General features: G+C 38.9%; 2 long non-coding RNA genes across 7 annotated transcripts in view; one reads left to right on the forward strand and one right to left on the reverse strand.

Annotated features, from left to right (window-relative positions):
* Positions 1 to 9,883, reverse strand: part of LOC138765030 (uncharacterized) — a 28,672-nt gene extending 18,789 nt beyond the window's left edge. For 3 of the 6 annotated variants that reach the window (XR_011358429.1, XR_011358431.1, XR_011358425.1), the window contains exon 1: positions 8,839 to 8,926. This is a non-coding gene — a long non-coding RNA (uncharacterized lncRNA). Of the gene's footprint in view, positions 1 to 8,838; positions 8,927 to 9,481 lie in introns of those variants that run through there. The other 3 variants (XR_011358428.1, XR_011358430.1, XR_011358426.1) reach the window with 3 other exon arrangements.
* On the forward strand, positions 9,758 to 10,616 carry LOC138765031 (uncharacterized). Its single transcript, XR_011358433.1, has 2 exons — positions 9,758 to 9,947; positions 10,084 to 10,616. It is a non-coding gene; the product is annotated as an uncharacterized lncRNA (long non-coding RNA).
* The last annotated feature ends 8,445 nt before the right edge of the window (positions 10,617 to 19,061 follow it).

A 19,061-nucleotide genomic window follows, 5' to 3' on the forward strand; every position in this document is an offset into this window, starting at 1 on the left:
TGATGGAAAAAAATCACGTATGTTTTGCATGATAATAATTATTTTTTTAATAACTGGTCTTTATATTTAGAATATTTACATTTAGATTTACCTTGATTAGATTTTAGTAAATATATTTCAGTTTTCTTTTTCTTTGGCTCTCCTAAAGAGAGTAGGCTGAGAGGGGGAGGGGGGGTTATTTTTTTCTTTTTTTCTTTTCTTATTTTATATATATATATTATCGTTCATAATATGTATTTTTCTTATTGTATGTAATAACTTTGTTGAACGAATAACTAAAGTTATGGAAAAAAAACTTTTCATGAAATATAGCCGCTGGCAAGCCTTCTTCATGATTGCATCGACATGACCAGTGGAAGCACCAACTTTGTAATTACACTCTCAATTCCACTTCAGAATTTTGCGTGTTTCAATAAGATCACCTCTTCTCCTAAACTCGAGAGATCATTAGTCCAATTCGCTCAGCCTTTTCTCCCCCAAGGACAATGCCTTATTTCTCTATTGCAGATCAATGTTTCCTCCTGCTTATGGAAATAAATCCTGATTTAGTCTCTCAAGCCACTGCATGATTATTTGTTCACTCTCACCATGAAATTATTTGCTTTAAGACCATCTAAATTAATATTTCAAACCCCGTCACAGCATCTGGGAATTTAAGTTCATTTTAATGACATACATTGAAATAAAAGACAAACTAATATCAGTGCTTGTCACAATGAAACTACTGGATGGTTTTAAAAAATTGCTTTGCTTCGCAAGTGTCTTTGAGGGCTGGAAAATCTTCATCATTTGAAGTACCTCTGATTAGATCCCTCCAGGAGAGTGATTAAATATAATTTTAACATATCTAAGATGCCTTGCCTGAAGCACTATGCATATCTAATTGATTCCTAATTTTGTCTGTAATAATCATTTTGAAAAGTTTTCCTGCATTGGGCTTGAACTGATTAAACAGGAGTTGCCGGCTTTATCATCACATTTGCAATTCTCTCCATCTGATTACAGACGGAAACTGATTTTTTTTTTCCCAATTTCATCAGCTCCTGCCATTAAGTTTAGCAAGCCCTTTGGGAACCCATATTTCCATTGCTCTGGATATCGCCACTCAAGTAGCAGCAGCTGCGGGGCATTGCCCCACCAAGTCTGCTTGGCCATTCAATAAGAGTGTCTGTTCACTAACACTTTCCTTCACTGGCTCTCTATTAATTGATTCTAAAAATTGTATCAATCACTGTCTTGAATTAACTGTCTGATCATCCACAGTTCTCTTGATGGAATTTCCAAAGATTCACCACCATCTGGGTGAAGAAATTTAGTGTTGCTGCTTCTCTAAATTGCTCACCCATTATGTGAGGCAATATTGTGGAAAGCCTCAAAATAATGGTGTTTTCTTTTCAATAAGATCCTTTAAACTCAATCCCATAAATCAGCTCGTAAACCTGAACTCCAGTCCCTTGCAACTATAGGTAGGAAGAAGAAATTAGTTTTTATGTCAAAGATATGCTTTATCCATTATATCTAATATTCAGATGTGGTCTCACCTGTGCACAATAAAATTGGAACAAGACATCTCTATTGTATTCAAATAATACTGCAGTAAATGCTAACATACTAATTATTTGCTGTATCTGTATAGTACCGTCAGTAACTCGGAAATATTTAGAATCCTGCTGAACATCAACACCTTTCAATCAATCACCCTGCAGAAAATATTCCACCATTCTACTTTCCAATCTTAGTTATTTTTTTGAATATTTTATTTAAAAATTTGAATATGCAATGAATAATAACTTCTCTCCCTTCCCCCCGACCCCCAAAACCCACCCTCATCCCACCCCAAAGACCCCAAAGAAAGAAAAAGAAGAAAAAAGAGGGAGATTTAATATAAAAAATGCAATAAACCACCATGGATCAAAGCAACACCACCACAATGAGCTTCAGGGAATTCAACATTTTAAACCCATATAGTCCAAACAAGGGCTCCATACTTTAGAAAAATAAAGATAATTATCACATAAATTATACATTATATTTTCCAAAGTAATGCATGATCTTAATTCCATATGCCACCTCTGCAAATCTAAATCAATCTCATTTTTCCAAGCAATAGCTACACATTTCCTTGCTATGGCCAGTCCCAACCTTAAAAACACAATTTGATACTTAGACAACCTCAATATCAAAATCAACCTTTAAACATTTCTTAATAAAAACAATGTTGGGTCCATTAGTAATTGAATCTTTAAAACTTTTTCTAAAAATTCCTTCAGCTGTCTCCAAAATAATTTAACCTTATCACATAGCCAAATCAAATGTAAAAAGGAATCTATTTATTTAAAACATCTAAAACATAAGTCTGAAGAAATTAAATTATATTTCTTTAGTTTCTGAGGTGTTAAATACAACTGATACAAAAAATATATAATGAACATAAGTAATCTTAGACATAATATCCTTACAAATAGATCTCCAATCATCTTGGTCAATTGTAATTCAAAAATCTTTTTCCAATTTCAATCTCGATTTATGAATAAATATAAGAAATAAAATAATCAGCTTCATTACAATCTTGTACTGTTTTAATTCCTATCTGATTCCATATTTTCAAAAACTGATAATTAAGAATAAAAGGAAAAAGTTTATTCTGATATAAAGGTGTTTTAGCTGAAATTTTCCCCTGGGTACCTATATCATTATTTATTTTATTCCATAATTTAATTAAATGTCTCAAAATCAATGCATCATTATTAATAACTAATAACGCTGTCCCATTTATAAATAAATTGCATCAATTTTTTTCTCGCCAATATTAGTTAATTCAATATTAGCCCATACTAACAAATTATCCAGGGCAACACATTTATTAAACCTCAATTGTGCTTCTTTATGATAATTTTGAAAATTTGGAAGTTGCAAACTCCCAGGTCATATTTCCAAATTAATTTTTGTAAAGAAACCTTAGCCATTATACCTCTCCACAAAACTTTCTAATTATAGAATTTAAATCTTTGAAAATTTTTAAAGGAACCTTACAAGGAATAGATTGAAAAAAATACTAAATTCTAGGAAAAACTTTCATTTTAATACAATTAATCCTACATATTAATGTTATAGGTAAATCTTTCCATATATTTAAATATTTAATTTTATTAAATAAAGGTAAATAATGAAGTTTATATAAATGGTCTAACTGATTATTAATTTTAATACCTAAATATTTAATTTGATCTGACCATTTTAATTGAAAATTTTTCTACATGAAGTATTATCACCAGTAACCAATGGCAACATTTCACTTTTATCCCAATTAATCTTATAACCTGATATTTGTCCATATTGTTTCATTCTCTCATATAATAACCTTAATGAATTTTGTGGTTCTATTAAATAAATCAAAACATCATCAGCAAAGAAATTAATCTCAAATTCCTCAGAATTAACTCTAATACACTTAATATTACCATCCTGCTTTATCAATTGTCCTAATGGTTCAATAGCTAATACAAACAATGCTGGGAACAAAGGACATCCTCGTCTAGTGGATCTTTCTAATAAAAATCGCAATGATACTTGACCATTTGTCACCAATCTGGCAGAAGGGTTTTTATATGAAGATTTAATTCAACTAATAAAGATTGGTCCAAACCTAAATTTTTCCAGTACTTTTTGGCATCTAATAATAAGATCATTGCCAAGTTGACTTTCTTCTGGGAAATATTAATTAAACTAATTATTTTTTCAATATTATCTGCAGAATAATGATTCTTAATAAAGCCAGCCTGATCTAAGTGAGTTAACTTTGGTAAGTAATTAGCTAACCTGTTTGCTAAAACCTTAGCTACTATTTTATAATCAACATTTAATAAAGAAATAGGTCTATATAATTCAGTTCTTAATGGATCTCTATCTTTCTTAGGTTAACTGTTATAATTACATTAGAAAAAGAATCCAATAAAGAATGAACATCCATTCATCCATCAAAAGAGGCATTAATAAATCTTGGAATTTTTTTAAATAAAATTTCAATGTAAATCCATCTTCACCAGGAGATTTCCCATTCAGCATAGATTTAAGTGCTTCTATAATCTCTCTAAATGTAAATGGAGACTCCAATTCCTCACGTTCTTGAGTATTCAAAAAAGGTAACTGAAGTTGAGGTAAAAAAATCATCAATTTTAACATCATAATTTTCAGATTCAGATGTATACAATTTCTTATAAAACTCCTTGAAAGCTTCATTTATATCTTGAGATTTATATGTAATTTTTGAATCTTTCCAAATTGCATTAATTGTTCTCGAGACCTGTTGCCAAGCCATGCCAATACTTTATGGACTCTCTCCCCTAATTCAGAATATTTTTGTCTAGTTCTTTGCAATAATTTCTCTGTTTTATAGGTCTGCAGTGAATTATAGAGCATTTTTAAAAATTAATTAATTGTATCTTTTTCTTCTCTGTTGAATTCTTCTGTATATCTTTCTCTAAGTCCTCTATCTTCTTCTCTTTTTTTTTTAAATTCCCTACAGTACTATTTCTTAATTTTAGTCAAAAAATTAATAATTTGACCTTTTAAATGTGCCTTTAAAGCATCCCACAAAATAAATTTACAATCACCAAAATCAATATTCATTCTCAAATATTGCTGTCTTTGATCTCTTATAAAATTACAAAACTCAATGTTTCTCAATAGTGAAGAATTAAATCTCCATCTATATGTAGTATTAAATTTTTCAGTACCTATATATCTTATTATCAATAGGGAATGATCTAACAATATTGTACTCTTATATTCAGCAGGTATTACGCGACCCTGCAATTGAGCTGATAATAAAAAGAAATCTATTCTAGAATAAGAATCATATTGAAAAGTTTAAAATGTATAATCCCTCTCTTTGGGATTTAATCTTCTCCAAATATCAACGAAATTCATTTCTTTCGCTAATTCACTGCAAACAAAAGGAGAGTCAAGATCAATTCCCTCAATGAATGAAGCCGACTCAAGAGAAGAGTAAAATTGTTTTACAGAAGGTGGAACATCATGAACTGACTGAAATTGATATTGATGATGAACAAGTTAATAGAGACTTGGAGGCAGCTCAATCATATTTGAAATATTGATGATTGTTGCTGTTTTCTTAATTTTGAATTGTTCTGTTTGTGGGAGGTGGATTTGTTTATTTCTCCTTCCAGTCATTGCCCACTTGGTGGCATCAGTCGATTCCCATAAAATAGAGGGCGTTAATGCTGTTTAGTTTTTTTTCTTTTGGGGTTTTTTTCTTTTATTGGAGAGAGGTATTTTGTCTTGAAGAGTAACTGTGGATCGGAGTCCCACCATTGCGGGTGGGAATTAGACGTTTATATTACTAAATATATTAATGGCTAATTTAAATTTTGTGACATTTAATGTTAATGGCCTCAATAATATGATTAAGAAAAAGAGGGTTTTGGCACACATAAAGAAAATGAAAGAAGATATAGTGTTTTTACAAGAGTCTCATTTGATTGAGAAGGAACATCAAAAGTTATCCTGTAAGATTTTTTTTTTACCATTTGCATCTGATAAGGTCATGGTTCTTCTCTAACCTTTCCCTGTATAACACTTCACAACAATTTACCAGAAATCTGTGTATTTCCCATCCGTGGTCTATGACTCCAGTGAATGTAAATTAATTTGTTCCTCAAATGAAGCCTTTGCCAAAGAATATGACGAAGAGCAGGAAATGAAAGAATCATTTACATAGTTAGCAAGCTGCAGTATGTTTATGTAGTTGCAATTCCCAGCAGAGATTAAAACTCATCTTTCATTTATGCAGAGAAATGACTCAATTTCAACAGACAGTTGAGAGCTATGTAGTTTGTGTTATTGGAAACTCAACTCTCACATTAACCATCTGAGACTCATATTTACCAGACAGTATTATAAATTTATTTGTATCTAAATATGCAGTTGGCACAGTGATTAGCGCAACGCTGTTACAGTGCCAGCGATTGGAACCTGGGTTCGAATTCCGCACTGTCTCTAAGGAGTTTGTACCTTCTCTTTGTGTCTGTGTGGGTTTCCTTCGGGTGCTCCGGTTTCCTCCCAACATTCAAGACATACCAGGAGTTGTAGGTGTAATTGGGTGGCACCCAGGTCCCAGGAGGGCTAATGAGCTCAATTTAAAAGGGACTAATGAATTCCCTGACCACCTCTCAGCTAGATCAGGGATCTGGTTGGATCCTTTCAAATTGCCATGTGCCTGGGTCGCTGACCGTGCAAAATTGCCCGGCTATCCGCATTTTACATGGCAGTTTGAAAGGACCGAGTAGTGTCAAATATCCACAGCAGCTTTAAAAGTCAACATAAGAGATTTAAACAAGAAATTCTACAGATGCTGGGGCCAAATACCATGCACTAAAGGGCTGAAGAAACTCAGAAGGTCACACACCATCCATGGGAAGCAGAAGGCAGGAATTAATTTCCCATTGAAGGGTTCAGGCCTGAACACTGATTGTATTTTTTTTCTTCCTGTGAATGCTATGTGGCCCATTGAGTGTTTCCAGCAGATTTGTTTATTGTGTTATGAGAGATTTCAACTTATCCTGGTACATTTTAACGTGATAGCTGAAACTGAACGCAAGAACTCCTTTCAATTGCACATAACTTTGTGTGAAATAGGGTGAAAATTCAATTTCATTCCAGTCGATCTCACTATTGTCCTATTCACCCATTTTTTTAAACCTCCATTCTTCCTTAATTCAGCCTAAGATCCAATACTCGGAGATACTCAGGTATGAATTAAAAAAAAGTTTTGCCAAAATGTTGCCAACTTTTTTTCTGTGCATGCACAGTAATATTCTCATTTATCTGATCGGTTTAGGAGATGAGTTGACGGGAGATATTTCTTTCCATACTCAGCCCATGGAACACACTGCCAGTTTCTACAATCAGTGCAGATTCATTGCATATCTGAAAATTGTTTAGTTTCTCAAGAGTGGAACATGAGCGTGATTTTTGTTCCAGGTGAAATGGGCCACTCCAAAAAATTCAATTGGATACTCTAATCACAATCATTTTGTGCATTGATACATTTTCTGAGTCAGGCACACATGAAACAAGTTTCCGAGGAAATGAATGCACATGGTTCCTAGATTGGATAGCCGCTGGTCATTCCTGGAACCTCCATACATAGAACATATAACAGTGCAGCACACTGCAGGACTTACAGCACACAATGTTGAACTGATCTATATGACAATCTAAACCTTCCCTACTTCACACCATAACATGAATCCAGGATGGACCCTGTTCATTTAAGTCCCATTACTTCCTCTCCTTCAACTTCCTCTCATTCAGCTTCCCCCAGCACAGTGGCAACCAATCAGTCCACAAACCAGACTCCTCAACTCCCAGGCTCATCACTTCCTGGAGACATTTGAGACTGTAGATACTGGAACTGAGAGCAAAACTAAAAAAAAAACTGCTGGAGGAACTCAATGTCGAGGCAGAGTCCCAACCCAAAATGTTATCCTTCTCTGCCTCCACAGATGATGCAAGACTCTCTGAGTTCCTCCAGCAATTTGCTTTCTGCCCATAATTCCAATTGCTCCATCTCCTTCTCCAGCTTATTTACTAACTAACTAACTAGTTATTTAATAACTTTTTTACTAATAACTAAATCAAATCAAGTTTATTGTCATCTGATTGAACAAGTACAACCTACAAAACAGCATTCTCCAGTCCTCGGTGTAATGCATACAGACACACAGCCAGATATAACACACGTAGAGACAAATCATACATACACAGGACAAATATTTATAATAAATAAATAAATAAATACGGTTTAGTAAATATCAGTGTCTCGGGTGGTTAGTGTGTGCAGTTCCTTTTGCCATTCAGCATTCTCACTGCCCGCAGGAAGAAGCTGATCATCAGCCTGGTGGTGCTGGCTCTAATACTCCTGCAAAATGCTGTGTGCAGGGTGGTAGGTGTCCTCAATAATTTTGTGTGCCCTCTTCAGGCAACGATCCTGGTAGATCACGTCGATAGGGGGAGAGGAAGACTCCAGTGACCCTCTCCGCCACTCTTATGGTCCTATGGATTGACCGCCAAACCAATACTCTTCATCCACTGTAGAGCAATTAGAAACTTTCCCCAAGCTTTCCAACAACCTCTTCCCCTGTCAAAATCCTACAATTCACCAATCAAAGCCCTGACCCAACACTGCAATGGGTTCCCAATAAGTCACTGATCTTTGCTCATCTCCTGACTGATGGACCTTCCTTATCTTAATGAACCCTATCCCATCCTTGCCAACATATTTTCCTCAAATTCAAACACTTTAGACTTTGGACCTTGAGCCTACTAAAGCTTACAACGCCAGGTTGTTGGAATGCATTGCAATGACCCTATAAAGCCTTTCACAATATTCATTAAATTTTAGTTCCATTTGTGCTTTCCACTCGCATTGAAGTTCTACTGCAGTGTGTGTGGGGGATGTTCACAAACTAACTTTTAATTGCTTACTTGTTATGGTAGAAAGAGTTAACACTACCTAGTGCAGGAGGGTATACTTTACTTTTACAAGCAAGCTGAATTTAAAACTAGCTGAGAACAATAAACAAGACAAGTCTTCAGGGAGGAATCCCTCTTAAAGGACTGATTGATCCTGCTGGGTCCTGATAAGCTAATCTTGTTAAACACCGTTAAATATGGTAAAAGACTGATTGAATTAACCTACTAAAAAGGCACTTTCAGATGGCCACAATACCCAACTGTAAAGCCGCACATTATACTCCTTTGCGGCTGTTTTGTGGCCATCTGAAACGGGAGAACCCGGCCAGGAGGTCTACTCACCTAACCCTGCTCCAGTAGGTATAATATCCTACTTGGAGTATCCTCCGTGGCAGCTGAAAGCAGCCGGGCTGCCAGTGGGTGGGCTGATGACGTCGTGGTGACGTCGTCAGCCATCGACACTTGGTTCGAATAGATGACTGCGTTTCACAACAGACCTCTCACTTTTAACAACGAGTTATATAATCATTATCTATCTAATACTGGGGGATCATGAAAACTGTGAAATACCGGTTCGTTGCTATTGTATCTTTGTGAAGTTATGGTATTCATCGCGTGGGAAATCAGATATTGGCAAACCGCTAATCCAGGGGTTCATCAATGGCATAACACACCCTCATTTGCACAATTATAAACACGTTTTGTGTTTGATTAGTGAGGCAGTTGTGTGCCCAGTGTTTTAAATTTGCTTTCTGTGGATCTACAATGTTGGATCTGTCGTGGTTCTGATTCGCCGAGATACCAATAAAATGTAAAGATCACAACCCTTATACAAGTCCCGACTCCCCAAGCACCTTTCATTCACTTCTAAATGAATCTTCGATTTGATGTCTATCCCGGCCCCACGACAGTAAATGTTTTGAGAAATCTCTGTTGCGAATGGTCCAGTTCCCGTCGAAGGGCTCAGGCCCGGAACGCTAGTTACCTTTAACATCCCGTGGATGCTGCGTGACTCGTGTTTGTTGCTGTCCGTCTGGTTGCTCCCTTGAATATTTAATGGCAGTGCAAGGAAGTTGCTTTCTCAGTTTCTGCTGATATGAACTTGAGTTGCAAATCTTATCTTGTTCCTAAGGTGTTCAATGCAGTGAAGGTAGTCCCCTCACTAATAGCTGCATCATATAACAATGGTTTTATTCCTATTGTTCAGGCGACAAAGCATCGCAGACATGCACCTTTGCTGACCAAACAGGCTGTTTCAATTTCAGAGGGCGCTGCAGTGGTACCTGCTGCAATATATTATTGTGGTAAACAAACAATCTTGACATCTGTGTCGTGCACCTATATATGCATTGTGAAATCCTGCAGTCTCATCTGATTGAACAGGGAATCGAGCTGAAGTGGTAAGGACTATTAACCATGAGCAGCTCCGCTAATCCATCACCACGCCCATGGTAAGAAGGAAAGGAATCTCAAACAAAGCATGTCGCAACAAGAGAATTGTGCCTTGGTCTTAACCTGTGGAGAACTCAAAGTGATTACCAAGTGACCACTTTTCAACTGCTTAGTGACACCTTTGTATCTTTCTAGAGAGATGTGAATGCATGGAGTAACTTGGGGAGGAAGGTGTGGAGAACTACTGGTTCATTCAGTCCGCTGCTTCCTCGATGTATGTGCATACCTTCCGTCCGACGTGCCTGGTGGTATGTCCAGCCAGGGAGACTCTCGTCGATGCCGGTGGGGACACTTTCCCCCCCCCTCCACCATTGTTGCCAGTCCCATCCCGGGTTTGTCACCATGGCATTTGGGCTGCTCTCATCTCCACTGCAGCGCCGCCAGTCCAACCTAACCTTGCCCTACTTTCCCTCTGTCTTCCATGCTCCTGATTCTGCTGTGTTCCACATCAACCCGACACGCTGCAATGACATCAAGGCAGCGTGGGTGGGACTAGACCACTGTCTCGAGGAGCCGGCATTCGCTGGTAGACGGCTATCAGTCAGCTGGCACATTCAGGTGCCAAAAATGCGTCCACTCCGTGGCCACCTAAACATGCCAGCTGCACTCCTCAAGCGCATGATCTTTGTGGGAACACCTAAAAATGGTTAAAGATTCATTAGACACTCCTCCTTATTCAATGATTCATTAGATACTTCTTATTGAAAGATTTGTCAGACACTTAATGAGGAATGTTAAAACAATGTTTGTTTTCTACTGCATAAAATGAACTTGGAACTCCTGAAATATAGAGTTCTAATTTTTTTTTAAATTTAGACATGCTGCACGATAACAGGCCAATTCAGCCCATAAGTCCATGCTGCTCAATTTACACCCCATTAACCTACACCCCCTGGTATGTTTTGAATGGTGAGAGGAAACCTGAACCCCTGGACACAAAAACCATGCAGTCATGGGAGAATGAATAAACTCCTTATAGACAGCTCGGATTCAAACCCAAGTTCGGTCCCGAACGCTAGCACTGTAAAGGTGATGCACTTACCACTACACCAACCGTGCAGGTTTTCTATACCTGTTGGTCTTTCAGTGTACTGAGATGTCAGTCCTGGAATACTGTCAACTGGCAAATTCCAAGCTGGAGGAGTACGTGCTGCGGACGCTCTGAGGCTTGGTGCAACCTATGCGAGGGTGCTATGGGGAACGACCACAGTCTGGAGTCTTCCTGTTACTGGGCATTGAGAGGCTGAGACTGAGGGAAGTCCCTCAACCAATGGGGGGGTGGGGGGAGGGGTATTGAGAGAACAAATTTAACAATGTACATTGATGAAAATATAGATATGACTCACATTATGGCATTGTGAAGAAAGCATTCTTCCCCAAAAGCATCAAAATGTCAAGATGCAAATACTCCCTGCAAAAACAAAATATTACAAACTGAGAGGAAGGAAACCTTAAAAGCTTGTAATGCTGGGAAAGGGACAATCCATTTTGATGGTCTTAATGTCTGGGTAATGGGAAGTGGGGATGAAGACTGTTGTATGCTGGAGAGTCACATTTTTCCTACAATAATATCATGGCGCTTTCGAATTACATAATGGGATGCAAATTGCTTCAGGATGTCCTGAGGTCAGAAAAAGTGCTGCATAAATGGATGTTTTTCTTCTTAATTTCCAGCTGTAAAGAACGGAAATGCTGTGACGGTTGATAACAGAGCAGAGCGTAAATAGTCAGTTGGAAAATGATGAATTGGTTTTGTGGTCAATGGAAAATCCTCTGGGATGAGTTTGTCACAGAATCCTAGGCAAAGTGCAATTCTTCACAAACACCCCAAGGCAAAAGACAATCCTTTTATTATTCTGTACTTCCCAATACTTTAGCGCCCTTCACATTTATATAGTCCACAGTGGCTCAGCATGTGGTTAGTGATATATCCATAAAATGGTGAGGGTACACAGGCTACCATAAACCACCACAAATCCTTACTCCTAGTCATCTGACTACTTCAGGGCTTCTCTGGAAATGACATCAATGTCATTGTCCAACATATGATGAGTGCTAATGGTGGGATGTTTTCCAGCCAGAGGCATTGGTTTGCTAGTACCAGTGATGGGAGGGCTTTATGCCAACAGCATTGCTGGCCCCTCTGCTGTAATTGCAAGTGCTCGCTTAGACATACACAAAGGCAGGTCCAGAAACTATAAAATACGTGAAGGATTGTGGTTTGATTACTAACCCTTTTTTTCTCAGATGGCCGAAGACTGCACCAATACTTTGGAGACAGTTTCATCATTGATGCCCAACTGTACTGGGAGGTGGATCCCAAGTTGGGGAACAGTTAGCATAGCAGTTATCTGGACACTATCATGGATCTGAGAGGCTTTGAATCTGGTGCTGTCTGTAAGGAGTTTGTACATCCTCCCCATGACCTGTGTGGGTTTTCTCTAGGTGCTCCCATTTCCTTCCACCCTCCAAAATGGATGGGGTTGAAGATTAATTGGGTGTAATTGACAGAAAGGGGGTTCAATCGCCAGAATCGGCTTCCACCTTGTAATTATTTTAAATTATGTAGTATGGGATTCACCTTTTCTGGGAATTCAACTGCAAGCCATCGATGAGCAAAATTGTTTTGAATGCAATTATCATTACTACTGGAGATTAGCCTGGAGTTATGGAATTATGTGGATAAGTAGGCACAATTGAGAACTAGTCTTTGAAGAAACATGCTTAAAGGTAAATTTCAAGCAGTAATCAGCATTAAAATTTAAAAAAAGCACACAGCTTTGCAAACAAACAGTGCTCTCTGCAGAGTACAGGATGCTGGCCAAGAGCAGAGGCTGCTCAAGAGATATGGTTTGGAAACTATCATGAATGTGGGATCTGTCATCGACATCACCCAAATGCAAGACAATGGAGCTATATTGATGAGGCTACATCAAAGTTCAAATTTATTGTCAGAGTACATACATGACATCACATACAACCCTGAGATTCTTTTTTTTTCCTGTGGGCAAGCAGAATTATCACATTGGGAGTGCAATAAAACTGCTCAAGGCAATATGTACACATGTAAACATAAATGAATGTAAATAAACTTATATTACAGAGATTAAAAATATCAATAAAGTGCAAACCTAAGAGTCCTTAAATGAGTTTCTGATTTTGTTTTTGGGGAGTCTGATGGTAGAGGGGTAGCAGCTGTTCCTGAACCTGTTGCTCCATGTCTTGTGACACTTCCACCTCTTTCCTGGCGGTAGCAGCAAGATCTGAACATTTGCAGGGTGATGTGGACCTTGATGATTGCTGCTGCTATCCAATGGTGGTGTTTCCTGTTGATATTCCCGATGGTGGGGAGGGTTTTGCCTGAGATGTGCTGGGCTGTGTCCACTACCTTTTGCAGAGCTTTTCACTCAGGGGTATTGGTGTTCCCACACCAAACCATGACGCAGCTGGTCAGCACACTTTCCTCTACAGATCAGAAATTTGCAAGGGTTTCTGATATCATACTGAACTTCTGCAAACACTTAAGTAAATATAGGTGCTGGAATGCTTTCTTCACAATGCCATTAGTGTGTTGGGTCCGGAAAGATCCTCTGAGATAGTGATTCCCAAGAACTGTTACCATCAAAGCTAAGCCATTTTGCCTCACTGTGAGAGAGATCAATGAAGATTTGTCACTTAACACATCAAACACAGTTTTGGGCATTGACTAGCAATATATTGTGAGAGTCATCCCTCGAAATGCTTATTTTAGGTATCTGCATTTTTTGTTCTCAGAAGTTTTTAGACCACCTATATGCATTTATTTTGTCCCAGCAGAAGTGTTTGAATATTCAGAGGTGTTACATCAGTCCTATCAAAATTGGTAAGCAGGAATGTCTCCCTGCAATAGCTGCCCAGCAATATATTTTACCTGTTTTTTAACTTGCACCTAATTCTGAATTTTGGAGAAAGGAAGAGCCTCAAGGTGTGGTTGCCTAGGAAACTCAGCAGAAGTTAATTGATTTTTTTCCACAGGAAAACACTGTTGTTTTCTTTTAAGTTACTGCAGCTGGCAAATTACATTATATTAACCTCTTTCTGCCCTCTCTTTGTTTACAATGTACGTTTGAACACCAAGGTGGCCTACATCTTGCTTTGTAAAGTTCACTGGGCTTTTGCAAGAGCAGAAGGACCATCTGGCTTTTAACCCTACCTGCCATTCAATGTAATCAGAGCTGATCGACCCAAGGTTCCAACTCCTTTTCCATACTGATCCACAGAGCTCTCAATTCCCTGATCTTTCAAAAATGTCTTCCAGCATGTTCTAATTCTCTTTCTCATTCACAAAAGTCACTTTCTCTGCTTTTAACCTTTCTTTTAACCTCTTGTAGTCTGAGGCTGAAGTAACAAGGTCAATTATATCTTTAAAAAAAACAACAGCTTGCATCCTGTGCCTCAAAGGCAGCAAAAGGTCCCAATATTCCAAGGCTTACAAACACAGTAAGTCAGACCAATGTAGAGCTAGCAACTCAAGTGCAATTCTTAAACCAAATAGCAAGGACTGGTGTAAAATGCAAACATCTCCAGATACCATGTTTGAAGTACAAACACAATGCTGGGGAAACTCAGCAGATGAAACAGTGAACTTTATTTAGCAAAGAAAAAGATAGATAACCAAGGTTTCGGGCTTGAGCCCTTCAGGCACCTGCCTACATGTTACTCATACCTTGATGAAGGGCTCAAGGCTGAAACTTTGGTTCTGTATCTTTATCTTTGCTACATAAATTACACTGTTTGACATGCTGAGTTTCTGCAGCCTTGTGTTTTTACAGCAGGGACTGGTACAAGGTTGTATCAAAGTAATGCCACATGGTGGTCTTATACAGTACATTACCGATTATCCGAAAAGCTCGGGACTGGACATTTTTTGGTTAACTGGATTTTTCAGATAACCGAGAAAAGGCTTTAAGTAACCCAGTAGCATCAGTAGAATACTTTTATCAGTGGTTAAACCTCACTGGCCACTGAGACAGAGGTGCACCAAAGAAGAGGTACAAGGACTGCATAAAGAAAGCTCTTGGTGCCTGCCACATTGACCACCGCCAGTGGGCTGATATCGCCTCAAACCGTGCATCTTGGTGCCTCACAGTTCGGCGGGCAGCAACCTCCTTTGAAGAAGACCGCAGAGCCCACTTCACTGACAAAAGACAAAGGAGGAAAAACCCAACACCCAACCCCAACCAACCAATTTTCCCTTGCAAACGCTGCAACCGTGTCTGCCTGTCCCGTATCGGACTTGTCAGCCACAAACGAGCCTGCAGCTGACGTGGACATTACCCCTTCATAAATCTTCATCCGCGAAGCCAAGCCAAAGAAGAAACAACAATAAATAAAAACATGTAATAATATTTAATTCTTACCAAAAAATGTGATCTCTGCTTACAAAATAAGATTAAATGCAGCAACAAACACTAGAATTTCAACTTGTGACATCACGTCACCACTGAAATTTTATTCAGATAATTGAGATTTTCGGTTAACTGATTTTCGGATCATCGAAAACGAAATGTATGTATATCCACACACACATATTGCCTATCATATCAGACTAACAGATTATTGAATATAAGAACATAAGAAGCAGGATGAGGGCACGCAGCCACCCTGCCTTTCCATATGATCATGGCTAATCTGGCCTAGATTTTACCTCTCCCTGTTGTGTTCAAGAATATATTTGATGGGCTCAAAGAGAATCAAGGCTGGCAGGGTCGGCGCCAAGGCAGGGTATGTGAGAGCATTGCCCTCTACACAAGGTGCTGGTAACCCCCCTCCCCCCCATATGGTTGCAGCCATCCCTGGCCATCAGACCCACCCCACTCTCTCCCACATTAGTACCGTCTAGGTTAACACATGCTAGCGACTCTCCACCCTGCCCCGGCCGCGTCACTAGCATGCATCAAGCTCGACGCAATAAAACGAGCGTCCTCTTGTCCCACGTCAGAGGGATGGCCTAACCCTAACCCTGCTAGCATCCATCTCCCCGTAGACAGGTCAGATCCTGTCACCACTCCTCCACCCTCTGTCGACAGGTCGATCCCTGCCCCCCTCTAACTCGCTAATGCTCCCCTCTACCATACGCTCTGCCACCAACCCTGAACAGGTGTTATCAACAAACAGTGGTCTGGTATGTGGGTTGAAAGAAAATGTTTGAAAATCACTGTTTTAATTGTACCTAATTGACTCGTTATGTGCATGGTTTCATAACTCCAAAGGAAATGGGCTAATGACAATGTTTCTCGAGCAAAATATTTCAGTAACAACTGGGTCTAGAGCAGTGACTCTCAAACTTCCCTTCCCTCTCACATACCACCTTAAGCAATCCCTTACTAATCACAGAGCTTTTATGGCATAGGGATTACCTAAAGTGGTATGTAAGTAGACTGCCAAAGGACATCCTCTATAGAGAACTAGCAATATGCAAAAGGAATATTGGTAGACCCCAGCTTCGCTTCAAGGACCTCTGCAAGCGCGACATGAAAGCCTTAAAAATCAACACAGTGTGCTGGAGGATGCAGCAGATGACCGCAACAAATGGCGAGGCACTCTTCATCAATACCTAGAGCAAGGCGAAAGAGTGATTGTGAGTCAGTTTGAGGTGTGGAGAGCTAAGTGAAGAGCACAGTGGACAACGCTGCTAAGCAAACCAGAGACTACCTGAGGCACAATAACCATGGTTGATCACAGGCCAAAAGCTAAACCTGTTATTACACAACATCCAGATGTGAACACATGCACACACACCAGACACACACACCTTTTTGTCTGTATAAAATAGCAATAGGTTTTCAACATAATTCTGGGTTTGCACATTTCATTAAAGTCTGTGTTCAATTATGCCAGAAGCCAAACTATCTGTGACACAACTATGTGCTTAGCCTGTTAATTGCATCCTTGTTTACCACCTCACTTTGTACTGAGGTTAGTTGGTCAAAGAAAGGAAGTGAGGATCAGGTGTAAATCAGAGACACGCAGGAGACAGCAGGAGCTGGAGTCCGAAGCTAAACACAATCCACTGCGGGAAATCAGTGGATGAAGCAGCATCAATGGGAGAAAAAGGATGGTTGACATTTTGGACCAACACCCGTAGTCAAGATTTTGATTTGCTTCGGGCATCCATTATGTGTTTTGGATTAGGGGCCATACATATCCAGAATGAGGCCGACAGCTGAATAACTGGTTTAAACAGTTCCCACCTAAGAACAAGGTGTTGGTGCTGCATTTGTTAGATAATCCATACTGCAAGATTTTGCCCTTGCTATACCCATTGAAATAAAGGCAACAAAGCCTGTGATAATAAAAACAAAGCAATATGAAGATGCCACCCCTTCATATTTTACGTCTATGAAATTGTATACAGGGGATACAGCACAACCTCCTAAATACCAATTGGTTAGAGATAGAACATGACAATTTTTTTTTCAAATGTTTGCTTCCTGAAAAAAAATGGGGATTATGATCGACAACTTCAAACTGAACACAAAGATCATTTCAGATTTGTTGCATCATGTTGGAGAGACATTAAATAAACATTTATTGAATTTAGCATGTTTTATTGTATAATGCGATAGTTCATCTGACCTAAAATGTTTTGCTACTGATTCTTGTTTGTGCTCACCTCAGCTTCAACTACCAACCCCCCACTGTGTAACTGGATCCTGGATTTCTTCACCTTTAGACCACCATCAGTGAGGATTAGTTAGAACATCTCATCTCCTCTGCAGTCTCCATAAATTCTTGTACACAAATCATCTATTTGAAAGGAACTCACAGCCATCAATATTGGGGGAAAAAATAATTTACCATTGGAAAGAACTACTGTTGGGCATCTTAGAACACACAATAAAGAGAAAGAAATATCCGTGTTGTCTTTTTAGTTTGCAGTTTTGGTTGTTTTTGTAATTACAACCTATGGTTTGAATTCCAATATTAACTCCTTGGACTCCGGCCATTTTAAAACTTTCATAATCAATACTCCGGACTGGGTCCATGGGTATAACAGTATGAAAACCAGTAGGAGCCAGTTGGTCTTTGGGTATAAAACCAGTCCGGGTAAAAAGGGTCACGGAGTATATTCACTTCGTGGTAAAATGGACATGGACTTCAAAGGGTTAAAGGATCATAGACTCCAAGGCAAAAGATCTTTTGGATCAGGTTATTTTCATGGACAGCAAGAAATGTCTGGAATGATTAAACATCGCTGAAAGTCTTCCAAAATTCAATACACATCATCAATCTTTCTTTTATTCATCAATGCTATTAATGGAGCAAGATAGAGTGTGATAACATCAAGGCAATTAGTTTCTGCCTTTTGTTGCAGGAGATGCAGACTTATGTGACATTATGTTTTCCCTACTTCTATTGAAGTCAATGGGATTGATTTATCTAGAGATAGCCAAGATTATTTCTTTCCACAGAGAAACACTAAAGCTGTAGAAGCTGGAATGTTGAGCAAACCCTGAACTGCTGGAGGAACTCTGAGGGTCAGACAGCATCTGTGGGTAGAAATGATCACTCAACATTTTGGGTGGGGACCCCTTTTCAAGAGGCTCAGGTCTGAAACATTTGTTTTATATATATCTTTGCCTCTTATGGATGATGCAGGATCTACCAAGTTTCTCCAGCACTTTTGTGGATTAAATACCATCACAGCATCTGCAGACGTTATTGTTTCACTCCAATCAACTATATTTAGCCCACTTCACACTTGCAAATGATCCCAGGAGTCAATCGGCCTTTAAAGTGGCAAGTGCAAAAGCAAAATCAGCTCAATGCTGGCATCAGATGATGTCATCTCATGCTGCAGATTGACGGCCTCGACCCCAGCACAATCCCTGGTGTCTGCAGACGCCGGCGTTGAGATCAGGCAAGTGCAAAAGGGGTAATTGCATTGTGGAATTGAAATGATCAGAGTTTTTGTGTGAGTTCAGGAAGAAAAGATTAAAATACAGGTATAAACTTTGCCATGGGAAAGTCACAGTGAGAGAGAGAGAGAGAGAGAGAGAGAGAGAGAGAGTGAGAGAGTGAGAGAGTGAGAGGAAATAAATAGCAATAAACAGCAATAGCGGACAATTTTT

Source organism: Narcine bancroftii, chromosome 5 (assembly GCF_036971445.1).
Source record: "Narcine bancroftii isolate sNarBan1 chromosome 5, sNarBan1.hap1, whole genome shotgun sequence".
Classification (NCBI taxonomy): Eukaryota; Metazoa; Chordata; class Chondrichthyes; order Torpediniformes; family Narcinidae; genus Narcine; species Narcine bancroftii.